This window comes from Venturia canescens, chromosome 3 (genome assembly GCF_019457755.1).
Source record: "Venturia canescens isolate UGA chromosome 3, ASM1945775v1, whole genome shotgun sequence".
NCBI lineage: Eukaryota > Metazoa > Arthropoda > Insecta > Hymenoptera > Ichneumonidae > Venturia > Venturia canescens.
This window is the reverse complement of record NC_057423.1, coordinates 4,874,954-4,899,120: the sequence shown is the minus strand read 5'-3', so window position 1 is coordinate 4,899,120 and position 24,167 is coordinate 4,874,954. Positions and strand designations below refer to the sequence as shown.

General features: G+C 43.1%; 1 protein-coding gene across 3 annotated transcripts in view; it reads right to left on the bottom strand.

The window, feature by feature from the left end:
* The window catches only part of Abd-B (Abdominal B), an 85,595-nt gene that overhangs the window by 20,767 nt on the left and 40,661 nt on the right, over positions 1 to 24,167 (bottom strand). For all 3 annotated transcript variants that reach the window (XM_043414221.1, XM_043414220.1, XM_043414224.1), the window contains exon 3: positions 23,494 to 23,679. The gene's annotated coding sequence lies outside the window, so the exon portion shown is untranslated. The remainder of the gene's footprint in view (positions 1 to 23,493; positions 23,680 to 24,167) is intronic.

Here is a 24,167-nt window from a genome sequence, read left to right as displayed (position 1 = left end):
GCGCCTTGATTAAAAAGAAAAAAACTACATTAGTTAAAAAGAGAATCAGCCAGGCGAACGAGCAACCCTTTTTGTCTCGTCGAATGAGAAAGCCAGAAAAATACTTTATTCGGGGGACAGCAAAAGTGAGGCTGCGAGCAGGAGGGAGAAACGGCGACGAGCGAAGCAAAAATTAATATTTATTCTATAAGAGCCTCGCGTTCCCGCTCTCGTCATTGCTGTATCCCTCGACGAGGAAGCAAAAAACTACGACGGTGAAAGGAGAGCGGTGAATCGGATTATTTTGCTGCCCAGTCGAGTGGCTGTAACAGATTTCATCCAAAGGAAGAAAACATTTTCATCTATGAAGAGAAAAAGTTTTCGACGTAGTTTTACTCGTCCGAAGTGAAATGATTTTACTCTTCTAAAATGACTAATCACTCGATCAATGCATGCCGCATCATCAAAAATATATAAAAATCAGTTAAAACACGTTGAAAAAATGTGACCAGAGACGAAGCTCGAAGCAAGATTGGCGCGACTGTAGCCCAAGGATTCTTGAATTCATCGGTCCATAGGACGAGATTTTTTTCTTGCAATCAAAGATAAAAAGTATGTATATGTGGTCGGGAAGGAGATCGAGAAAGAAGGAAGCGCGCCTTGGGGGTTGAGAAGGATACACCGAAGAGAGAAGAATGAGAAATATTCAGAGGAGTGAGGAAGAGGAGCGAGGGAGAGAGAATAAATGAGAGACTGGAGAGTCGATGGTGGAGACGCGAGCGGCAAGCGAGCATAACTGAGCGATGTGACGCGTGCCGTTTTGAGAGAGCTGGGCGTCGAGACGGGGCTTTCAGCGGTACAGAGCAATGGGACTCGGTCTTTCTCCTTCTCTTTTATCCTCGCATGCTTCTCCTCTCCCTTTAGCTCGCTCTCACCCCGGGTAATCTCCCCTTCGCTCTCGACGCTTTACGATCGGTCTCTCTCGCTCTTTCGGCACGAGGACCGCGATGAACGACGCCCCCGTCGTCCCTGCCGTTCAACGTCTACGGCACGAGGACCAATGAGAGCCCGGCAATTCCACAGCCGCGCGCCAACTATGCGACTGTGTGCGTTCAATATGGCAGGACTGAACTGTACGAAGATGAAGGAAAGAGAAAATTAGATGGAGACGAGTGAGTCTAAGCGAGAGAGGCTCAAAGGGAGAGAGACAAAGCGAGGGAAAGAGAGAGAAAGAGCTCCGTACACGAGATACACGACTCGGCCGAATAGCTCGCCTCCAACTTTTAAGTGGTTCCAGAAATTCACTAGCTCGCGAAATCGCCCTAGATGATACACGCACACACCACCATCTTGCGAGATCTTTTCTAGCGCAAGAGCCTGCAGACATTTGCCCTTTGCTCGCTGCCGTGCGCTACCCCTTGCCTCGAATAATCTCGAACCCCTTCTCAGCCCCCATGCCCGCGGAATATAGAAAGCTTTTTACTCTTTATGATAATAAATATTCCGCGAGGCCTGATCTCTCCGATATGGAATGTTGTGAACAGAAATCTACGAAAAAATTTAATCTGCTATGCGGAATTTAGGACGGGGACGTGTCGCGAACTGCGGAGCTAGGATTTTCCCCAAAGCTTTTTTATGTCGACTGCTTCAACACACATTCTGACCCTTCATTTCATTCGAACCTTTTATCTCGACGATGAATAATGTATGCGTTATTCAAAAATGCTTACGTCATGGAAATTTGTGCACTGCAAAAATCCCAAGAAAAACGTCCCTTTCAGATTACTTCAAAACTGTATTTCCTTCGGAAAAACGCTCTTGTAAAAAAAAATCTCACGAAACTTCACAGCGAGGCATCGCATGCTTCTCCGCCAGTGATTTTCCACAACGCGGGACACACTTCTTTCATGTATACAACAACGCTCCGCTCTCATGATTTTTTTCATCCCTCATTTTGCCCCTTCGAGAGGCTGCTGCTTCGAGAGGAGGGAATTATGAGAAGAATACACAAGAGGGAAGGTACACGTTTATACAAGTAGATATACGTGTACGCCATTAGAGAAGGGCAATTTTCTTTTCTTATTCTGTGCGACATGCGGCTTCGCTCTCTTGGCATGGTCTCCAGAGATGGAGGGGGGCGAGATCGAAAGGAAAACGAAACAAAAAAGAAATCGTCAGTCTGTATTCGCCGGCGCAATCCAGCGAGAGCATTGTAGCTCTGTCGCGCAAAGACCGAAAGTTGCTCCTGGAAATGGAGAGGCAGCTGGAAGCGTGGAGATATGGGCAGGCGCGTGTTGCTGGCAATAAGGTTATTTCGCTGGGCGGCAGTTGTGCTATAACGCCACGAGAGAGAGAGAGAGAGAGAGAAAAAAAAGGGAATGAGATGGTGAGAGACTCGGATGAAGATGTTATATATTGCGAAGGAAAGAGGCGCATAAAGGGCAGAAGAGGAACAATGAGAAAGCGGCGAGAGTCGTCCATGCGAACGCTGGAATTGTCCATGAAGTTTCATCGTCGTGGAGCCTGGTATTTCGGTTATTTTATACAGACGTTGTCTACGAGATCTCCTGTATGCGTGTGTGTACGCGGTTAGTCGAGGATGGCTTCAACGCTCGAGGACTTTGTTATACTATTTGTAGATATGGAACATTTCATGTTGGTCATAATTTCGGAGTAATTTCGAAATTCTACTCATGAAATTACAGTCGACGAAATTAATACGTTACTCGTGGAGCTTATTTCAATTAAGTAGGTTGAAAAATTTCAAATAAAATCTACAAATTCAGCTGAAATGAAAAGTAACTTGGAATTTTATTAATATTTGGTTTTTCAAGATGATGATTGAAAAATAGTTTCACGCTGAATCTCCGCTCTGTTCGTCAATTCGTTCTCGATTCCCGGGGCTTTGCTCGACGATGCCTCCGAAATAGGAGAAGCTTCGAACCGGCTCCGCGTTCGGAGGATTTTCGAAGGATCGGGCGCGAGCCGAGTTGTCGCGTAAGAGCTCAATTTCGTTAACTCGGTTTTCTAGAGTACTGCCGGAACGTTCAATTTATGAAAAAGGGATGACGAAAAATGGAGAACGAAGATAGGGCGGTTTTGAGACGCAGGGAAAATCGACGAGCGCAGTTGACTGTGGGGCTTGGAAAAGAAGTTTACGGAGCGTGGTTAATTCATCCATTGCGATAAACGAAGATTGCCATTCCGGAAGGATCTCCGAGTCTGCCACGATCAAACATCGTGATAATAAACATAGAAATATATTTATTACGCAGAATATTTCGTAAAGTGCTGCTGTATGGAAATGAATTTGTAAGAGTAGCCATGCGAAGGCACACGCAGTGGTTTGATTCTAACATGAGAAAGTGCAGAGAGCTTCGGATCGAGAGAAGCCACGCCTTCTCAAACCCGAAATATCCAGATGCCTCCAAAACTCAGCAGAAGCCAGTCCCCTCCTCCCCGCCCATGTACTCGCTCTGTATCGAAATATCGGTCGATAGCCGTGCTCGTATACGTTTTCGTACGTGTATGCGCCGCTCTTCTTATCGCCACGAGACTTTCCAAGCACCATTGAGCAGAAAAAATATTACAAAAGTGACAAGGCTCTGCTCGAGGATCAAAGCTTATACGAACGGACGAATTGAAGAGAAATAAAAAACTGAATTTCAGAGGGTAACGAAAAATATTAAAATTTCAGGTAAATTGGAAAAAATCGAACTTTTCCTATTACGAAACTCGATCACTTCGCTTGAAGGGTCTTGAACCACCAATTCGTAAGGAGAGCACGCTGGATCCTTTCACTATTTTTTCCTCCATGTGCGAAAACCTGATCGTGGAAAAGGAGTTCCAAGCTCGTGGCACAAAAAATTTCCGGGGGATACATTTTCATATTTTTTTTTCACAAGAAATAACCGAGGTAATAAAATTGAAAAGTCCTGGCCATCCAGTGGCGATAATGTGGAAGATTTTTTCGAAAAATAATTATTGCTACAAGGATAAATGCTCACTGCACAAAAATTAAGGAATAACGATTAGGAACATGTGGGACGTGTGCGTATAACGAATAATATTTATCAATTTTCTTCTGACGCTGCTTAATATTATTCATTTATTTTAGCCGACTAATAAAACGGACAAAAAGCAGAGAAAGAGAGCCGATATCAGAATTCCCTCCTTGACTTATCTCTCGACAGCGAGGATGCGAGAGAGCATTCTATAAATAATTCAACTAAAATAATATATGTTAGCCTCTGGAAATGGAAACTCAGGTCTCGTCCGCATAAGATCTCACCTCGCGATAAAGGACTCGAGACGTGTAAGAGAAAATAGTGTAGAAAAGACAGGAGAAAAGAAGAAGGGAACAAAGGAGGAAAACATGAGAGTAGAAACTTTCAGTCGAACTCGAATGAAAAAGCATATGAAAAAAAGGGTAGAAATTTGAAAGGAAGCCGAGGGTTTATGCCGAATATAAAAGGGAGGTGAGAAAGGTTTTGCGCCCTCGGTGCCGTTATATCGGGAGCCTACCGGTGACCCAAATTCCCGAGGTGAAATTTCTTCTCGATTTTTTGTTGTTGTCAAAGTGAAAGTCAAAAGCGTCTTCGGAGTGAATTTCGCGTGCATCTCGACGTCACTCGTATTTCACTCTTTCTGCGGAGCATACGTGCACGTTCTGAAGAATCGTCATTTCGACCGAAGTCAAAGCAGTAAACAAAATCGTTTGTTCGAGAATACGAGTGTTGTGTCGACGAATGTGTCTGATAAAATTGTGTCGTAAACATAGAATTTTAATTCAACAAACTCGTCGAGAAAATCCTGCAAAATTAAGTGCCTGCCAATCGCGCATTGTGAGGATTTCAAAGTTCAAAGTATGTAAATCCTTGAATGAAAATCCTAATGGACGTGTACTATGCTCGTTATATTTCTTAACTCATCGAACCAATAATAAATTCGATTTACACGTGTACAGTAGCAACGTAATTAATAGTGCTCTCGTTGCCATGCAATTTATATTTAAAAGTGGAAGAGTTTTATGACGTCTGGGCTTGATATTCGAGCGTAAAAGCTGGGTAGGCGTAATTGACGAGTATGTTGAATATTCCGAGTGTGCTGTATATAATTATAGATCTAAAACAGCTCAGTGAAGAGCTGTAATAGCAGGACGATGCTTGAAAAGCACCACTGTGAATGGAGCGTCGCAAGATTTCACGTGCACGCGGACAAGAGTGTACAAAACTGTGATATTACGATGGGAAACGATGATAAGAAGCAGCAGTGAAAAATCGGGCTCTTTGATGAAAGTAGGAGAAATTTAACAAGCCCATAAACGAACGTGCGGATAAAAAATAAAATGAAAAGTACAAGCGTTTGTAAAAGTCGAGATTTTAGATGCGCGAGTGAATAATACAGCATAAAACTGGAATGAATGTATAATCAAATTTTTGCAATTGTAGCTATGAAAAAATAGGGGCACGCGCGCTCGAAAAATTACAGAGTCAATATTACACCCGTGGATTCACGGTAAGAAATTACCATCATTATTACGTGTGCTATATAACACAGGGACAAATGTATTAAAAATTGTATATCTCGTCAGTAAGAGGTTTTTAAAAATATCTTACAACATATTAAATCACTGGTGTAGGATTAAATCTTTGAGCAATACATAGAAACAGCTGTGGGGTAATATTTACGATATGATATAATACGCACGACCTTCAATAAAAATAACCACACGCATCATAAAATGTACATTAAAAGTACATTTTTTCGTAAAGTTTGTACACCAAAAAATAGCAAAAAACTTAGCGACGAAAATTCATTCGAATTCCGTATTCATCGGATTCGTGTTTCGTATGAGCCCGAAATTCGATGCAACTTTCGTGGACATGAAATTTTTAAGTTCAATAATAATGCGAAGCCTGTTTCGTTCCTCTGATTCATATTCGCACGTTTATTTTTTCAATATCATTTCTCCAGCAGGGTTCGACGTGACACCGGGCGTGCGCGAATGACTGCTCAAGTATACAGAAATGTGACAGCAGGTCCGTCAGAGAATATTGACGCGAGGATCCTGGATTGAAAAAAAGCGCGTTCGAGGAAAGGAAGAAATAGAAGGTATGCGCGTGGGCCTTTTTGCCGGGTGGATGCGAAAGACGAGAGTGTATATACGATCGAGGAAAGCATATCTGTGGGGCCCGCGTGTGCCCCGTATCACGCGGGTGCCCGTTGCAGCCACCGCAGCGACTAGAGAATGAACGCAACGTGCTCGAGAGGATCGACGGCCGCCGAGCGTCCATAAAATGATCGTAAAAACTTAATTTTACGAGAGGTATAATATATTTGCCACTGCTCGCGCGGCACCAGCTCGCTTCTCCGTCTCTCTTTCGCCCGCCGCATAGCCCTCTTTTTCTCTCGCGGAAGAGCATAACCAAAGCGCGAAAGCATCAGGGGGTTGAAAATTTTGTAAACGATGCGTACCAATATAATGGAATATAACCCAGTTGTGAAACAGGTACTCGATCCGAGTTCGCTCGATGAGCGACTATTCCGGTTCAAGGGCACCCACATTGCACCCTTAAATGTTCGAGCACATTAAAGCTTTTTCAAACGGCGATCGTCACGAGGATTCCTCTGCAAGTTTCCTCCCCGGTCGCATCGCCACTGAGAACGAAAACGTTTTAGTCGGACTTGCAAGCCTTTTTTGCGAATATTTTCAATATGTCTGTCAGAATATTTCATCTGCGAATTTCATTTAAAACATTATTTCAATCTGATCAAATATTAAAAAACATTCCAACATTTTATACTGTTGCTCGGGACATGTTCTGTGTGACATTTTTTTTTATGGAGCTCCGGATGCGGTAATGAGAATCACAGTGTCGTTTTCGAGGCACGCACGTTCTGGGCTTATAAAGTGTACGCGAACAACTTGATTTATCTATGCGAGTGTGCGAGCACAAACTCAAGGGTCTTCGGCACAGGGCTTTTATGGCCAATTAGCAGCATTTAAATGAATGCATGCACAGTTAAACCGTCGTAGAGGTTCTTCAGAATGCAAAAAAAGAAAGAAAAACCCAAGTATTTATAAAGGGATAAAATCGGAAAAAAAAATTGGGTAGAATAACGTCAATTTTTTCGCAAAATAACGGAAATTATTGGCGCAGAAATGTGATATTTCAGTCACGTTATCGAGAATTGAATGATTGTTCAAAATTTTCAACAATTTCCATGAAATTTTCATTGAAAAGTCCTTCTGAACATCATTTTTCAGCGATCTATATCCATCCCCCGCTATCGCTTTGAACATCGAATGTAAAATCGTCGCGCGGTAGCGCATATTGGCAATACGAAGATTCACGGATGCGAGTGCGCGTCGGACGCGCGAACCGACGTGGAGGGTTCTAATTTGGCTTGCGAACGGGTGGTCCCGGACATGCGCTCTCGCGAGCCTCGATCGGAATGACCGACGTGTCGTGTTTGAGTTTCGCGTTGAATGGCTCCCCGCGATACAGGATACGAGAAGGAAAGGTAAGAAAAAACGAGTATACGCGCGCGCTTGGGTTATATGGCCGACGTGTCGAGGCGGCTTCGTGTATACTCTCTCGGCATGCGAGATAGAAAGAAGCACATCCGAATTAAGTGTCGTAAATCACGAGGCAGCAGGCTCGAAGAGAAGCGCTGTCTTCGTTTTCAATTTACTTATGCTACTTTTCATTTCATTAGTTAAATTGTAAGATGGTAATGAACTGAACGAGCAAAAATATCGAAATTCGATGACAAAATGAGGAAAAAGTAGGCGCGCCTTTGACGGGCGATTCGACGATGATTCTTGAATGCAAAAAAAAAGCCACGATATCAATCTACGCGTTTTTATGATATTTCATTAACAGTTTTTAATTGCGATACGGCGACTCTGACGCGATAGCGCGAATTTCCGGGGACAGCCTGCTGGAATACGAGGTATGAAATCTTTGCGATTCAACGGAGAGTCGATACACCGAGGGATGCAAGCATCGGGTTAAATGGAGTCCGCTGGTCAAAGGCAAAAACTGACGACACACAGAGAGGACCAACAAATCAAAAAGTCATTTCCCTCTCCGTATATTATATAAACATCCGTGCATAAATACAAATGTATGACGGATAAAGTGAGAGTGTATACATGCAGCGTCTACGAGTCGCGATAGACGAAGACTCCAAACAGAGCTAACACCAGCAATTACTTTAACGACGCGTATTAATTGGCACAATAAAGCTGGATGGTTACGAGGCTTTAATTATAATATTGAATTATGGCCGACGTTTATTCTCGTCGCGCAATATTAACGACGAGTGGTTTCGCGCGCGTGCTTGCGCGACTCGCGGTTCGCCCGACTCGTCCACGTCATCTTCCTCGTATTTTCCACTTTACACTCCTCAAACCGTATTTAGGTGCTCGAGTTCTAGATCGACAAATCATAATGTATGTCAGCACGATCGCGAGTGCAACGACGAGATTGGGTATCGACAAAAAAACATCGAAAATTTTCGATTGTTTGGTTTTACGATAATTTACAGGGAGAAACGATAGTGAATTTGATCAATTAGCCTTCAATTTTTCAGGAAATTTCTCAAAATAAGCTGATTTACAAATGAAGACACGAGAGAATGATAAAGTTTTGAAGAAGAACCGCAAGTCATATCCTCGATCTCGAGCCGCACAAACGGCCAACAGAAGCTAACCATCGAGGTACGAGTGCGGTGAGCGAGAGTATTACACGGAAGCCCCCTTAAGTATTTTATGGGGTGGTCGACGTAATTTGATGGCCCATAAAATGCTCTGGTCTAGTTTTGATTCGCTCTGTGTGTGTTTTTTTTTTGTTTTATTTTTTTATTCTTAAATACATATTATTGACTCTTACTCTTAAACTTCCCGGATGATGAGTACACGCTCGTACGAATGAAAAACGCAGCGTTTACATTGATTTAACGAGAAACAAATGATGAATAATTCAGCGTCAAGTACATCGTAAAGAAATAATTATTTATGATCACTTAGTCGTGAGGTGAATTTAAATAATTTTTCTGATTATCAAACGTTCGTGTTTCCAGGAATTTCAACTCTCCGTTTATTTTCAGACGCGGTCCAAGTTTTTTCGTACTTCATCGAGGAATGATCGAAGGACGTCCGTCATTTTGTACGAATCACCGCGCGCGCCCAAAGGGAAAAACGAGCGGCTGAGAAAACTGCTGGACAAGTTCTCACAGCAAGCCGAGTCCAAAGAGGCTCATTGGACGTGTGCGTCGGATCGGTAGAACCAACGATCGCGCGGCGTCGCGCTGCGAGAAAAAGAGGAGAGCGAGAGCGAGGAAGGGAATCTCGATCGAAAAGAGGAAGCCGCAGAGCCCCAGCAGCAGGAAACGGGAAACGTGGTGGAAATTGAAAATGTGATGAACGACTCGGGAGCCTTGGGTTAAAAGGGAAATGGGAGAGGGAGCGAGCACGAAACAGGAGTTGGAAAATAGATGAGAGGACGGGAGAGTCGGAGCGCAGCTTTTGGATGCGATGGCGAAGGGGAAGATCGACGCGAGGGGATGATGCTTGACGCCATAGCGAGAGAGCCCGCGTGTTGAATGTGCGGAAATTACGAGAGAGAGAGAGAGAGATTGACCCGAGGGGATGGAAAATCCAGCCTGCTCCGTGTTCCTGGATTAACTTTTTTCCCGCGTCCTTTCCTAGATAAACGTTTTTCAACTTCACACTCATTCCACTATGAAGCAGCTACGCTTTCATTTCTCATACATTTTAAACCGTGCCCAACGTATTTCTTCACCATGTGCCATCCAGAGACTAGGATTGCGTGTCTCATTGTTATTATTCCGGAAATACTCAAACTCCATTAATAGAAGTTGATTTTTGTGCCAGCTGGCCACCCTGCCGTATTTATTTATCATAATCCCCCGCCCGGAACATCCTCCGACGTTTTTTGCCCTTCTCAGAATATCGTGCAACGGCGTTTCTCTCATCTTTCTACCATTTTCATCTCGTCAGCCAGAATTCGAGATATTTTATTCTCCAAAGTTAAAACGCAGTTCCGCAGAACCAAAGAATAACAACAGACTCGATGAATTATCGACTTTTCTCAATTTATAAGTGTAAGCTAAAGCACGAAATTTCGACACACGTTATCGATCAATTTCTTAGAATTAACGTCACATTTAAAATCATTCTTCATTCACGCTTCGCCACAATATCTTTGATAAATTAACAAAAATACTGAACAAAATAACACTAGCATAAGCACTACAATTATTAGGAGCTACGGTATACTGACTGAGAAATGATGGAGAGCTCCAGGCTCGAAATCCAGCAGTAAACACGCTATCATCGCCGGGATTCGCTGGAGCTTTGAGAAAATGTGCTTCGATGGTGAGAAAGCCCGAGAGCAGGGCTTCGAAGGTCTTGTAAGGTATTGAAGAGTGAGATTGGCGTATAAGGAGGATGAGGAAGAAAGCGAAGGGCGAGGCCGGGGAGGGAGGAGAAGGATGAAGAAAGAGAGAGGGAGAGAGGAATGAAGCGATGTAGTATGCATCTCGCCATCCGCGTTCTATACAGCGATCGCTGACTGGTGTTTATAGCTTGCGAATATGTATGCATAGTAGTCCGACGGTGGATCAAACTGGAAGCAGCACGTACGTATATACGGATAGACAGGTTTCCTGGGGCAAGTCGAGCCCGAAGGAACTCATTACCTCACGATGAAGGTATTAGCATATTTAGAGGACGTCCTTCGCCCCTCGGCGTCGATGTACTCTTGGCATGGGAGAACGCACCCTTCGCCACACCCCATCTAGCTTCCCTACCCCATCAACATATCCCCTACCTTTTGGCACTCCTGCCAATCTCATCACCGGGATCCTATCGCTCCGCGTAGTCACCTTGTTCTCATTTACATGTATATAAGTATTCCAAAACGTATTACGAGGAAATTTGAAGTTTGTGAGAGAAAAAAATCTCCGAGATAGACGATGAGCTTGCGCGATGGCTCGAGAAAGTGATGTTAATCGTTGCGGTAAATATAAACCGCTGGAAATCATAAATAGTGAATAAAATTCGTATAAATTCGCGAAATTAACTATTCTCGATGAGCGGGGATTAGGTGTTTCAGTGATTGAGCATTTGGAAGATATTTTGTGTCGGAAGTGTACAAGGGGATTGCGTTAATACAATGAGGGAATTTAGTCATTCGCGCAGCACGATAAATCGAATGTTTAACGGGGATAAAAATGAATATACAATTTTTAAATGATACTTCGAAAGGAGTGGGCGAACTAGCTATTTTATACGTTTGATGTAAATGAAGTTAATCCTATCGGCATAGAAACATTAAAATACGAGATTTAGCGAGTGGAGGATGAGACATCGAGCGACGAGTTAGCGAATCGGAGGAACGCGCTGCCTGATTGTAGAGAGAGAGAGAGAGGAAGATGGAAGGAGAGTCCAAGTCATTAAGGGAGCTCATCCTGAGAGACAATTTAACTTAATGAGTTCCAACTCCCTCCAGTTATTTCGTCGCTTCTAGTTCCTCTCTGTTACTTCTATCTCTCTCTCTTTTTCTCATGAGCCCCAGCGGGATTTTACACTTTCTCGAGAACCTTTCATGTCCTTTCGGAGATTGTTCGGATATATAAATACTGAGAGATAGAAATCGTGTCCTATTTGAAAAGACTTAATCATTTGCTTCCTGTCATTTTGCTAAAAAACTATTTCCCAACAAAAATCTACACTGAGAGAAAAAATTTGTTGAACAATCTACATCCATTTTGTTAAACAAAAATTCAGCAGATAGAAGGGTGACTTTATTCATCGAAATAAAATTAAAAAAAAATTATGCGTTTACCAATGAAATTGCTGGAACAAAATCAATCCGTTTGTTGTCGTTTTGTTGGCTGTATCGAGTCGAGTATTTCGATTGAAACAAAAATTTGTTATTTCTCTACTGTACTTTTTCTAACGTCGAGGAAAAAAAAGAGTCGCACGGATTCGTTTCTCTATTCGAGCAATAAACTGAAAGAACCCGAAACGTGTTCATCCTCGATAAATTTGTTGTTGATAAAATCGCGCTTTTATCTATGACTTGTGGATGAGTGACGTCAAAGGGCTGGAACGTACGAAAGCGTGAAAAGGGGCATTTGAAAATGTGCACCCTCCGACGCAGATATGGACACACGAATCGTATCGCTCGAACCCTCTTCAACTCCACTCAAATGTGAGATTAACAAACGCCCTTTGGCATCGTGACTCATTGGACTCTCGGACGAATGGAGAAAATGAGCGATTTGGTGAAAAAAAAAAGCTCTCAGACTTCTGGCTCACACTCAAAATTCCTTCGAAGCATTTCACTTGCCAACCATCCAACTAAGGCAAACCTATAAATAGATAAACTTGTCAGGCTCTGAACTATGACGATTTTCGGACCACCCTGTTCCGTATTTCTGGTTCAAATATATTTCGGTCGGATACTGAGAAAATGCTTGTTACATGGACGAGAAAAAAATTGAAGGGAACAATACAAATGCGCAGTTAATTCTGAAGAGAGACGTTTCGAGTGAGGAATTTTCGTTTGTTGCACTCAATCGGTTGTGGCTTAAAACGAATGTCATTTTCCAACGATTAATCATCGTAGATTTATGTCAGACAAAATTTACTGTGTTTTGATTAAAAACGCCATAGCAGAGTGTCAAATTTCAAGATCCCAACTGAATACCGTGAATCGCGTCAAGATGCTCGAAATTGTGACACTTTTCATGAAAAATCACTCCTCGCGGTGACTCAATCGTGCTTTCACTTTTGTTAAAACGAAGAAATGGGAAATTTCCCACGTGTCGAAGCGTTTAGCGACTAATTAAAATGAAATACGCGAGGGAATCTGCGACGGCCCGTTTCCCTTTACAGCTAGGGCTCAAGTTCAATTGCGTTATGAGAGAGCTCAAAACATAACCACATACGTCGAACACAGTTTGTTATGTGGCGAAGTTAAAAGATATGTGAAAAAAGTAAGGGTCGACGAAACTGATGGTCGGCCGTACCTATCTCGCGCTAACCGGGTCGATTAACTTTTTACGTCGCACTCTACGAGCGAAATAGTCGTGAAATAGGGCAATAACGTTCTTTCACACTTGTTGCACGATCGTTCGTCGCTGGTTATATACATAACGTGAGTGGTGTATGATGTCTTTGATAGTTTAGCACTGTGCCTCGTTTGAGTGCCGTAGGACGACGTCGCAAAAACTATGAGCGCAGCTTTTCTGCATCGTTTTCCCAGTTGCGTCAACGAGCTTGCAAAAAAATCGGTCTCTTTGGGCTCACTCGACAGAGGTGTATTTTCATTTGAAATGGCTCGTGGGCTGTCCAAAGGACTATTCAGTTTCTGTTGGAAAGTTATTGAGTAGATTTTAAGGGCACAATCCGAATGAGAAAAATATTCCGGTCTCGTGTTTTCCGTTTCACCGCCAACGGAATTGTTAGTCTGCAAAATAAGCGTTCCCATTCACTGATTGAATCGAATAGACCCGGTAGCACCGAAAGTCTACAAAAAATTTCGGGGAATTCATTTTCTCGAAAGCATGACGCAAGCTGATCGAACTGTGGGCAAAGCCGCGTGTATATTTCATTCGGAAAATGTTTTTTTCTCTGTGATATAAAAAAAAAAGTCTCATAATGCTCCGGTCCAATCTGAGATAAGCAAGCGTCGAGAAGAGAGAAAAGAGCGAGGGGGAAAAGGGAAAAAAACACACTGGTGCCTGGGGTGCGAAGGAAAACTGAGAGCTTCGACGGAGCCCGGAGGTGGAGGGAAAAGAAATATTTTTGGTAAACAGCCAACGAGTCGGGAGTGGTATGTCGGGCACGTACGCGCCATTCGGAAAACCCAGGGGAGGATTTTCCCCACGATCTGTATATACATCTATGGGCAAGAATAATGGAAGGTTGCGTGGCGAAGCTTGTTGGGGGTCGCACGGAGGGGTCGCGAGAGGACGGGAAAGCCGAAAGATGGTCGGGGTGGAGCTTCTCTTTGCTTTTCTCCGTCAGGTTTCATTCCGGCTAGCTTGAATTTTCCTTCTCTCGGAGTTACCTCACCGGATGGGCGGGAGCAGAGAAAGCTTTTCTTCCGTAGGTAAATAATGGCCAGAAAACGAGATGGGGCAGGGAGCTCAATTCTTTTTTACTTCAAACACCTCCGAGGGGTGACAAAATAACGTGACGAAAAAACGAAACGTTAATGAAGGAACGGGCACAAAAGCCAGAAGATTTTATTCCAGATTGCGTCCATTCAAAAAACCATATTAAACGTTCGAACGGTGTCAACTTAAGATGCGATTGTAGCCTATAAATTTTCAGAGGTTTTGCCCCGGAAATATTAAGAAAATTCTATTTTCATTTATTTACTTCTACCCCATACGAAAGAGCCAAATAATTATTTCGTTTGTTCAACATTTACATAAACCGATCGTTTTCGTTTGACTTCGATTCATTCAAAATTTCTTGATTACCCGGTTCCAAGATTGCGGTGCACTTTGGAATTGATATTTATTGGAAATGAAATTCACTGAAACGGTAGGAATTTCGTGAAATAATGGAAACGCAATTTTTTCTTCCAAATTTTCAACTCTATTCCGTTAAGCGCTTTTTTATTCATAAAAATTGCTTCATTCTTAATAAATTGATAATTAAAGGGTAATAGAAAAACATTTAAATGCAATTTTCCCATGGTTACTCGTCTATCAAAGGATGGATCTGTGCCTGGTGAAAAAAGGCGATCCAAATGACGATGCTATAGGTAGGTCGAGCGTCGCACCATCTGTGACCGAACAACTAAAACCAGTGGCTAAAGCCGTTTCTCGTGCTTAAGAGGCGATGAAGAACTCTGACGTGAGACCGTCGGTCGGTACGAAAATTTCAGAGAGCAAGAACAAAACCGACAGTTTTATGAACGTATTATATTCCGCAGGGCTATATATACAAGCATAAATCCTAGATGACTTTTATCGTTTAAGCTGCATAAAATCTAACATTTCCATAAAACACCAAAACGGGAAGAATTTTTGTGGTTCTTCGTTGAAATTCTTCGTTTAACACGAGCATTTATTAATCCCGGAAACACAACATAATCATAAGCAACTTTTATTCGTAGTAAGAACAAATATAATTGCTTTTTTTATACGAAATTTTTTCCCTGAAAATAAATTGAAACTCCAAGTAAGAATTTTTCTATTTTTATTTTCATTTTTTTGGTAGTGAAAGTCACAAATCCGCGATTTGGTCATAGGAAGAACAAATGTAATTGATTTTCCACTCGAAATTGTCTGAAAGAAAGAATGAAAAATTTTACTCCAATAATTTCATTCCAAATAAGAATGTTACTACGAAAAAGAGATAAAGATTGACAATAAATTCGATGTATTTAGGAGCGGAGTCATAAATCCGTCACTGTCCATTCCGAGATTAAACCGCTGGATACGCGAGCAGTCGAAAAAATGGGAGTCTTGTTAACAATTTTTTCCCTTATACGGTTCTTGCGTACGAGGTCGAACTGAGATTGCGTGAAGAAGAATCGTTTCCCGAGTTCGGATGTATGTACAATAGAAACATATAAAGATCTGACCACTCAGGAATAAAAGGGGGTTTGTTATGCCTCTCGGAGTCATAAGGAAAGGGGTGTATAAATAAGAGGGTGACTAACTTTGTGCAAGATGAAAAGTTATTCATTTCGAGAGAGCCGAGTGTTGAGATGAAAGAAAGAAGAAAGTCAACGCAAAAAAGGAAACGCGTGGTGTCGTAAATTCCTGGTGCTTCTAACATAAACAAAGGATACTGAGAAGTTACGTCATTTAAGATTGCATTGGATAAAGATTATGCGATTCTCCTCCTCGAGCTCCTCTGCAAAGAGTTTTAAGATGTGCTCGAAGACTTTCTGCAAAACTTCAACGGTCAATGAAAAAATTGAGGTTCTGTACATCGTACAGTTCGGAAAATTGCACCATTCAATTGAATTCCAGCAACGCCGATTGCTATTGCGATTAAAAAAATAGACTAAACAGAAATATAATAACTTTTAGAGAAATGGATTCGTTGCTCGATTTGCGGAGTTGGAAAATGTGTTAATGAAACAGGATTATTTTTAGTTTATTTCATGTGCTCGAGGAAAGACATTTGCAGTTCGATCACTCCTCAACTGCCATGGCTAAGCTCGGTATATTAACGTCTCAGCCGTGCGCCTGACGCCGATAATGAGCGTCTAGTAATAATAGTATAATAACAACGAAAGCATAAACCCCCAGTTTGATGTTGATGGTTCACATAAGCATTGCGAATATTACACAAACCCCGGGCAAGGATTAATTCGGAGAGAGTCGATTGACTCGGCTTGCTGCACGTTCGATGAGCATGGCATTTCCATAAACGACGGTCAACGGGATAATTAGTTGCTTCGGTATCACCTGGCCAAGTGCATGAACAAGCGGGTACCTCGAAGCGGAGGTCTCAACGAGTCATACCTTCGACTATTTTTTTTTCTATTTTATTGAAGCCCCACCTGCAGACGTTAAAGAATTGGTAGGGTCGTTAAATCGACCGATCTTGGCAAATGTCACAGCAGCGCAATGGTCTCCGTCGATACGCAAAAACAAATTCCTCATGATGAGGGTTGAAGTAGTCTCTTGAAAATGGAGAACGAATTTGACACGAAAACTTCGTTTTCGTTCACTGGTTTATTAAACGATTGTTCTGATCGAACTTTAGCTGAAAATTATCTCGCTGTGGGCACGCTGTATAGATTACGATTTATGAAGTTTCCATGACATTTATTAAGCTCAAGTTGCTCCTGGAGGAACGTTTTATTTGGTTAAAATCGACTCACTTGATTTTGAATAATTGTTATCTTTGCAGAATAAATTACCGTTGAGATTCATTATGCAAGGGTCGACCGGCCTCCGAGTACTCGAGGTAAAAAAATCTTGATGGTTATAAGGCAACCAGTTTTTTCAGTCTTGAATATTCACGAGGTCGAGTGGACCAAAAAGTTCACTGAACTTGAGATCTCTAACTAATTTCGAGAATCCTTCCAACACAATTCGCAATCTCGCGAAGACGATAAAAAAAAAACGTGCACTTAATATACGACTAAAGAGAAAATGTACTGAATTCCGCAGTAATAGCGGCCAGGAACGAAGGCTGTTTTTACAAGTGTTCGACCAGCACGAGAGAACGTACCAAAACGATGTAAAAGCCAGAGGCCACCACTTTGTCTCCAAGGTTGAAGGCCTCTTCCATCGAATACTCTCCTTAGAGAAATCCTCCATTTTTTGCTCCAATAATGGTCCTTTTAAGAAGAGGTAGAAGTCTCGGAGGTTCACAAACCCTGAGAAGAACGAAGGTCGTGGAAAGTGCACGTTCGTGGGCCCTTTATTGATTCAACAGTCGTTACAGCCCGTGCTAGTTTCCATCGTGCACGAAAGAATACTTCTGAGACCTCGCGACGAAAAAAAAAGGGACGAAAAAACGGGTTACGTAGAAACGATGAGTTTGGGACCGTTTAAAGGAGTTCATGGATGTTCGATCCAAAGTTTCTAGCCCTCAATTTTTATATGCAATTTTACCGACTCCACCATTGTAAATGGAAGAGCGATTCGCTCCCTCTTGCGTATTCGCTGGAAATTGTAGACGGTGGCGTCGTTGCTCAATCGACCCAGCAGCAGCCTCATTGGTTCGTAAGTTCGTGTATATCTGGTGCGTCGAGCATTCGAACGGTAAAAGGCTTCGTTTGCTGTGTCTCGAGTCTCGAGTCATGATTAATACGTCCCTTTGACTCTCAACAACGACCATAAATATATATACATATGAATGAGCACAGGAAAGTATGCTTCGTGGTGGAATTGCATGAGCGTTTATCTCGTGTCCAATTATCGGAAATTCTTAGTCCATACCGCCAATACTTTGACAGTCTCTCTTCGACTGGATCGAGGAATCGACCAATAACGAATGTCTATCACCGGTTCGTTCAGCTAATACCGGTGATTCCATATGCCAGATAATATTACGAGAGCCGCCGAGCAATCTCGAACAACAACAGAAATAATACATTTTGCTTAACTATATTCATAGCTTTATGAACATACAAAGAAATTGCTTCGATGCAATCTGGCTTCGGCGTGTGTTTTGTTGCCGGGAACAATTTATACACATGAATGCATTAATGAGTTTGGTGAATTTTCATCCAGACTTTTCCATTCGATTTGTTTTGTTTCAAGCGTTTGACTTTAATACTTTTTCTCATCGAATTATTTCGTCGCGACAAGCCACGATGCTTTTTTTAACTTTGATATATAAAACGCTTAAGGAATCGCCCGCCTTTTCTTCGTCTCTTCCTATAAGATGTGACCATTCATGGGAAACATTCTTGTTTCCTTTTTTTCAATAGCCCTTCGAAACTATACTATCCCAGAGGAAAATGAATGATGCCTGATTCGTTATTCAGTTAATACTTCATAGGAATGATAAAAAATCATATTGACTGTAAGAAAAAAAGGCTCTCGTCCGTTTGGACTTCTCGAACCCCCTGATTGCCTGAAATCGACATGATTTACTTTCGAGGTTCGTTGAAAAGAAGATTTTGCAGGAATCGGTTCACGACCGATCTTTCATTAACTGAAAATCTTTTCTTAAGATCCGTTAGACAATCCCGTCGGTCACGGTATTTGCGTGAATTACGAAAAAAAATGTCGTTGGTTCATCGCCGGATGCACAGAGAGCCGAAACCATTTTGAATGTCGAAGAAAAGCACGCGTGCTTCCGAGAGGCTCTCCGGTTCCCCTCGGAAACATGAAACCTTAGTAAGAACTTTGGTGAACAAGAATCTTTCTGTTCATATAGTTGCCTCCATACATTTGTACGGAGTCACGAGAAAGGTGAAACCCGATCCAAGTGTCGCTCCCGAGATACTGCAACATCAACTATCAACAATATCGCCCAAAGGGGAGCGCGCGCTCCCAGGATTTTCGAGGAGAAAAAATGTGGGAGAGAAAAAAAGAGGGATCGAGAGGAGGAGGACGGACGATGGCGTACACCCGCGTTCAGTCCCTCGGTCTCTATCCTCGGGAAGGCGCGGCCCTGCCGAACAGAGGTTGTCGTCGGCGACGAGAAACCTTCTGGCGCTGTAGGAATTCAAAATGGCTGACACAGCGTTGCAGTTCCATACATACACGTATATTAACTTATATACATGCTCGTACACGTGTACACAAACTTCTCGGACGTCTCCGTATCACGCGAATACATGTACGTACGTATATATATTGGCACATGGCAACTCGAGAATACATACGGCGAGCGGTGAATGTGGAAGAACATGCACCAGCCGAGAGCGAATTTCTCGCGTCACGTATTTTTGCACGTATATGTATATAAGAGGGTAGGTAGATACAGTTGGCGAAAACTCAAAAGGACCCAACTGCCACGAGGAGGAGTTGGAAGCAAGCGGAGTTGGGCGCCCTTTCGCCTGTCAGAGACCGATAAATCCTTGGCTGTGCTCGCTCGGTCTTGGCTGCATTCTCGTATCGAGTTTAAACTTATGCACGCGGGCTATGTGCAAGCTGGCAAGATCGTTTCCTCGTGACTACAACATGCCCGGCATGAGAGATCACGACAGAAACGCGTGTGCAAAGCAGCCGCTGTGGTTTCGTACGACATACAAGCTAGGAACGCGCTCCGACGAAAAATGTATAAAATAAAAGAGAGTCGAGAGGGAGGACGAAGGGATTTTGCTCGAACATGCATGCATTCTACGTAAGAGGGAATCTCGTGTCTCGAGTTCTCTTCGATCTCTCGTAAATACGTACGTGTAATAACCTCTCTGGAACAAGCGAGCAGGCCTCTTTCTCTATCCCGAAGAAAGTCTCAACACACTCGACTTTGCGTTCTCGCCGACTCGGGGGACGCCGGAATTTGCCGACACGCGGTTCGATACTTTGTACCTTTTGCAAAAGCCCTCTTTTACCGCATATTTATTCTAGCGAAAAACAGAGGAGGGGCGAACGGAGGGAAATCGAGGATAGGATTTATCGATGGAAATCGAATTCTCGGCGGATTCGCGCGGCCTCCGCTTCGCAGAGAAATCTTCCCGCAACCGTTTTGTTTTTCTGGCACAATCTTTATCGCGATTTAAATATAGCTACGAGCATAATTGGCAGATTTATCTTCGCGATAAAGGAGTCTGCATGTACAACTGGAATATACGTGAGATAAGGCAAAAATCAAAAGGCGGGGAGATGGAGGGAAAAACGAGATGGAAATGGGTATCGGGACGAGGCGAAAGATGGCGACCGACTATCGTTTATTGGAGTCACGAATGCCCTCTCTCTCTCTCGCTCTTCCTCCCGTTCTTTCTCGGCTTTTCTCGGTGAGTTCGCATTCGTCGAGCTCTTTGGGACGAGCTTGGACTCTGGACCGATTACAAAACGACGAGGGAGTTGGAAAAGAGAACGGAATGACGATGAGAGAAGGAAAGACAGAGATGGAAAAAGACTCGTTTCGAATCGAGGATCTCCTCGACGTGGAAGTCACGTCTCCGGACCCCGCGGCGGGGCACGGGAACGGAAGAGGCGAGATCTCAACTCGGAGGGAGTGAAATACGTGCGCGCCATCGTCCGACGGCAGCCATGCTGATCTCGCCTTCGTGAGATTTGTACTTTTTCTCGTGCACTCCTTTTCTATGACTTGTTCACAAGCGGACTGCGAGCGTTTCCTCATTTTCTGACGAACGAAAAAATCCCTCCCGACTGCTCCGAGTTTTTTTTCCGTGACGGGATTTTTCGTGTTGAAAAAGCCTTCTCGAGTTCAAATTCAGACTCGCCGTCTCAAGCAACGAACTTCATCCCTGAAAATATTTCATTCCTTTTATGAAGTCGCTTTATATACAGCAACTCGCGTCCTCTCACTTTTTTCCCTGCCGGACTATTAACCGGAGCCCATCACTCGAGAACCTCCGCAAGGGTTTCTCCCCCGTTCGCTCCGAGCTTGCAGATATGCGCGAGAATCGCAAACAAGAAAGGTGGAAGGAATATCTCGAGCCAGAAGATCGAGAGCGAGCAAAAAAGCTTGAAGCATGAGTTTCCATAAATTCTGAATTTTATTCCGTTCGACGATCCTTGAGAGAAAAGGAGTGCGAGCGACGAGGGGGAGCGTCTCCTTCGTATTTTTGCTCTACCCACATGGGGGACGTCGTCTCGCGGTTGGAAGAATATATCGCGAACCAAAATGGTCGCCTCCGTCGTTTCTCCAGACACAGGTGTATACATATGTATACTCGAGTCTTGGAGGATCACACGAAAAGAAAGAATGTGAGTATAATTTAGATAGCAGCGTTATTTTATACACTTTATGTACACCCGACCTCTCCCCGTCTTTCTCTCTCGTTTTGCTCCTTTCTTTACCGCAGAATAAAATAGCCCTTAGCGTCAATCACGCTGAGCCTCTTTCTGCTACTCGAGAGAAAAAGTTTATTTGCAATCCACAAAAATCCTCTCGCGTCTGTGCAACTGGAGAAATTTTGCAACAGCGCAATAGCCGAAATTGTTTGACTCTGGAGTCGTAGAAATCCTGCAATTTATAAAATAATACTCGACTGAAGTTGAGAATTTGAAATCCGAGCGAGCAGCTTCGGCGTAACAGTGTTAATTATGCCTCTGCCAAGAAAGATATTCAATTCGAAAGGAAGCATTTTTCAGACGTTGTACCGGGTAGGCGAATCAAAATGAAGTGACGCTGTATATAATGAGACCGAAATGCAGGTGGGGACGGTTCGCGATGGAAAAAAAGTATGAAAAGAAGAGCGGCTGATATGACGACGGGTGGGGTCGATATCTCTGCAGCGAGTCCATGAACAAAATAATACAGAACGAGGCCGCGAGTGGTCTGAGTCGCCGCTACGGACAATCTCGATCTATTATATATTTTCTGTATAGATATATATATGCTGAAACGTACGTGTATATAGAAGATCGTAAAACTGGAACCAAACGAACTGCTCGCGTTGATAGTTGGCTCGAAGCGTGCACAAACACACATGTAGAAACGAGAATCCCAATCCGGCATCCCTTTATCGTTCTTTGGTCTCGGCGAAGGCCGCACTCGCACCAACCCTTTCTCTTTCATTTAATTTTTCCTTTTTTTTCTTTCTTTCGATCTGCCATCGCTTCGGCCAAGCTCAACGTGTGTGTGTGTGTGTATGGTGTATTAACTGAGATCCCTAATGAGAGACCGAGATCTCAGCACACAATCTCACTCGCTTCCCTCCCTTCGCCTCGTTCTCGGAGCGAGCAAAATTTTCGAGTGAGACTAACGAAGATCGGATGCGGTTACAAAAATACCCTCACGATTATCCGCCACTCCTATAAATATATATATATCTATACGCCGACGTATACCGTCGACTTAATTTATATAGTATTAATCATAAATTACTCAAGCCGTCTAATATCTACGAAATCCGAAGGACTATGTTGCATTATAGCAATAAATTTGTATCACTATAGCTTTGTCAACGTTCACGAGCTCCGTGTACATTTGAATATATGTAGTGTGCCCATTATTCGCGGTATTTTGAAAGAACTATCATTTATATGGTGTCTCGATCCGTGTTCCCCGGGGGATAAACCTTGAGCGATCTCTCCTCGTGTGTGTATAATTCTTGCATGGATACTCGGCGAGAGTATGACTGTGAGGTCGTTCATCCGGCAGCCACATTCGAAAATATCAATCCTCGGCTTGATATTCCGAGGCGATCGAGGTCTCCGGGATGCGAATTTTCAGCGTGGCATTAACTTTCTCGAATTATCAAGAATGACAAATAGCCAGTAAATAAACAAACGTTGGTAGCCGCGGCTTCATCGTTACTTGGATGAAAAAAAAAGTTAGTATTTTATTATATATTGCTCCGAGTGCTTGTTTTCAAATGAGATAGCGGCATCGTAAAAAACAGATTTTAACGTTATCAGGCTCGAGTTTACGTTTCATTTATTACGGAAGCTAACAAACAAGGTTGGATGGAATTAAGTGGGTGGTTATTAGTTTTTCAGTAAATGTGGACGCCGCGACTGGATAATATCAGAACAGTGTCAACCCTCCTGCTATCGAAGTAGCGCTTTTAATTGAGGGGAGAAAATGACATTTCGTTTAGAAGAATGAGAAATAAAAGAGGCCGACGGTAGAATAATAATGCGTGGTTATTGTAACGATACAGTCACGCGGTACAGATCTATATGCGGAGATGAAAAAAGCATGAAATCTCGTTCCACCGAGGCCAATTCGAGTGGAAACTTGGCAGGGTACGCAAACGTCTTAGAGTCTAAATGGAAAGAGTGGATTGTTATACCCGCCGCAGGAGACACAATTGCATTTGTTTAAATGTGTTTATATACGTACATATGAGAGGAGGGGGGGGGGGGGGGGGAGTGCAATTGAAAGTCGTAAAAGTGACTCACCTTGCGGCTGTAATGGCGGCACAGAGGTCGCTCCGTTGGATCGACGTTGACGACGACGATTCCGCTTGGATCTCGAGGTTCCTCGATCGACTCGATGCTTTTCCAGTCTCCGAAACACCACAGAAATTTCTCAAATGTCGCCTCACTTTTGCCCCTTCGACTAGTCCATGCTTTGATGCTCAGCGACTGAAACAACGAACGCGCCTGTGATTTCGTCTGTTTTCTTTTATCACTGTCTGCAACGACGACGCCAACGGAGATTAAACCGCGCGGCTCTTTTCGTTCTTCCGGGACATAGATCGCGACGGTGCACGACAGTTTCCGTAAACTTAACGCCGACACACTCGCGACACATCGTTCGCATAATCACTTAACAATAATTGATTAATAAAAGACGCTGTTGAGGGGAAAACGAATGATTTGAAGTGGGACGTCTCGTTCCGACGGCGGAAGAGAGGCCGAAACGAAATTCAATTCAGCGATCTACACACACGTCGAAGTTCTCAAAAAGTTCAAAAAAAAGCTACGAATCTTCACTCCCGCATTTGAAAAGCTTGAATATTTCACTCAATCGTGCGAGTCCAATTTCTCGTCGTCGATATTCAACGTTGCACTGGGGCGATTCGAAAAAAAACGAAAAACGAGAAAATTCGACGAACGAACGATGCATTATC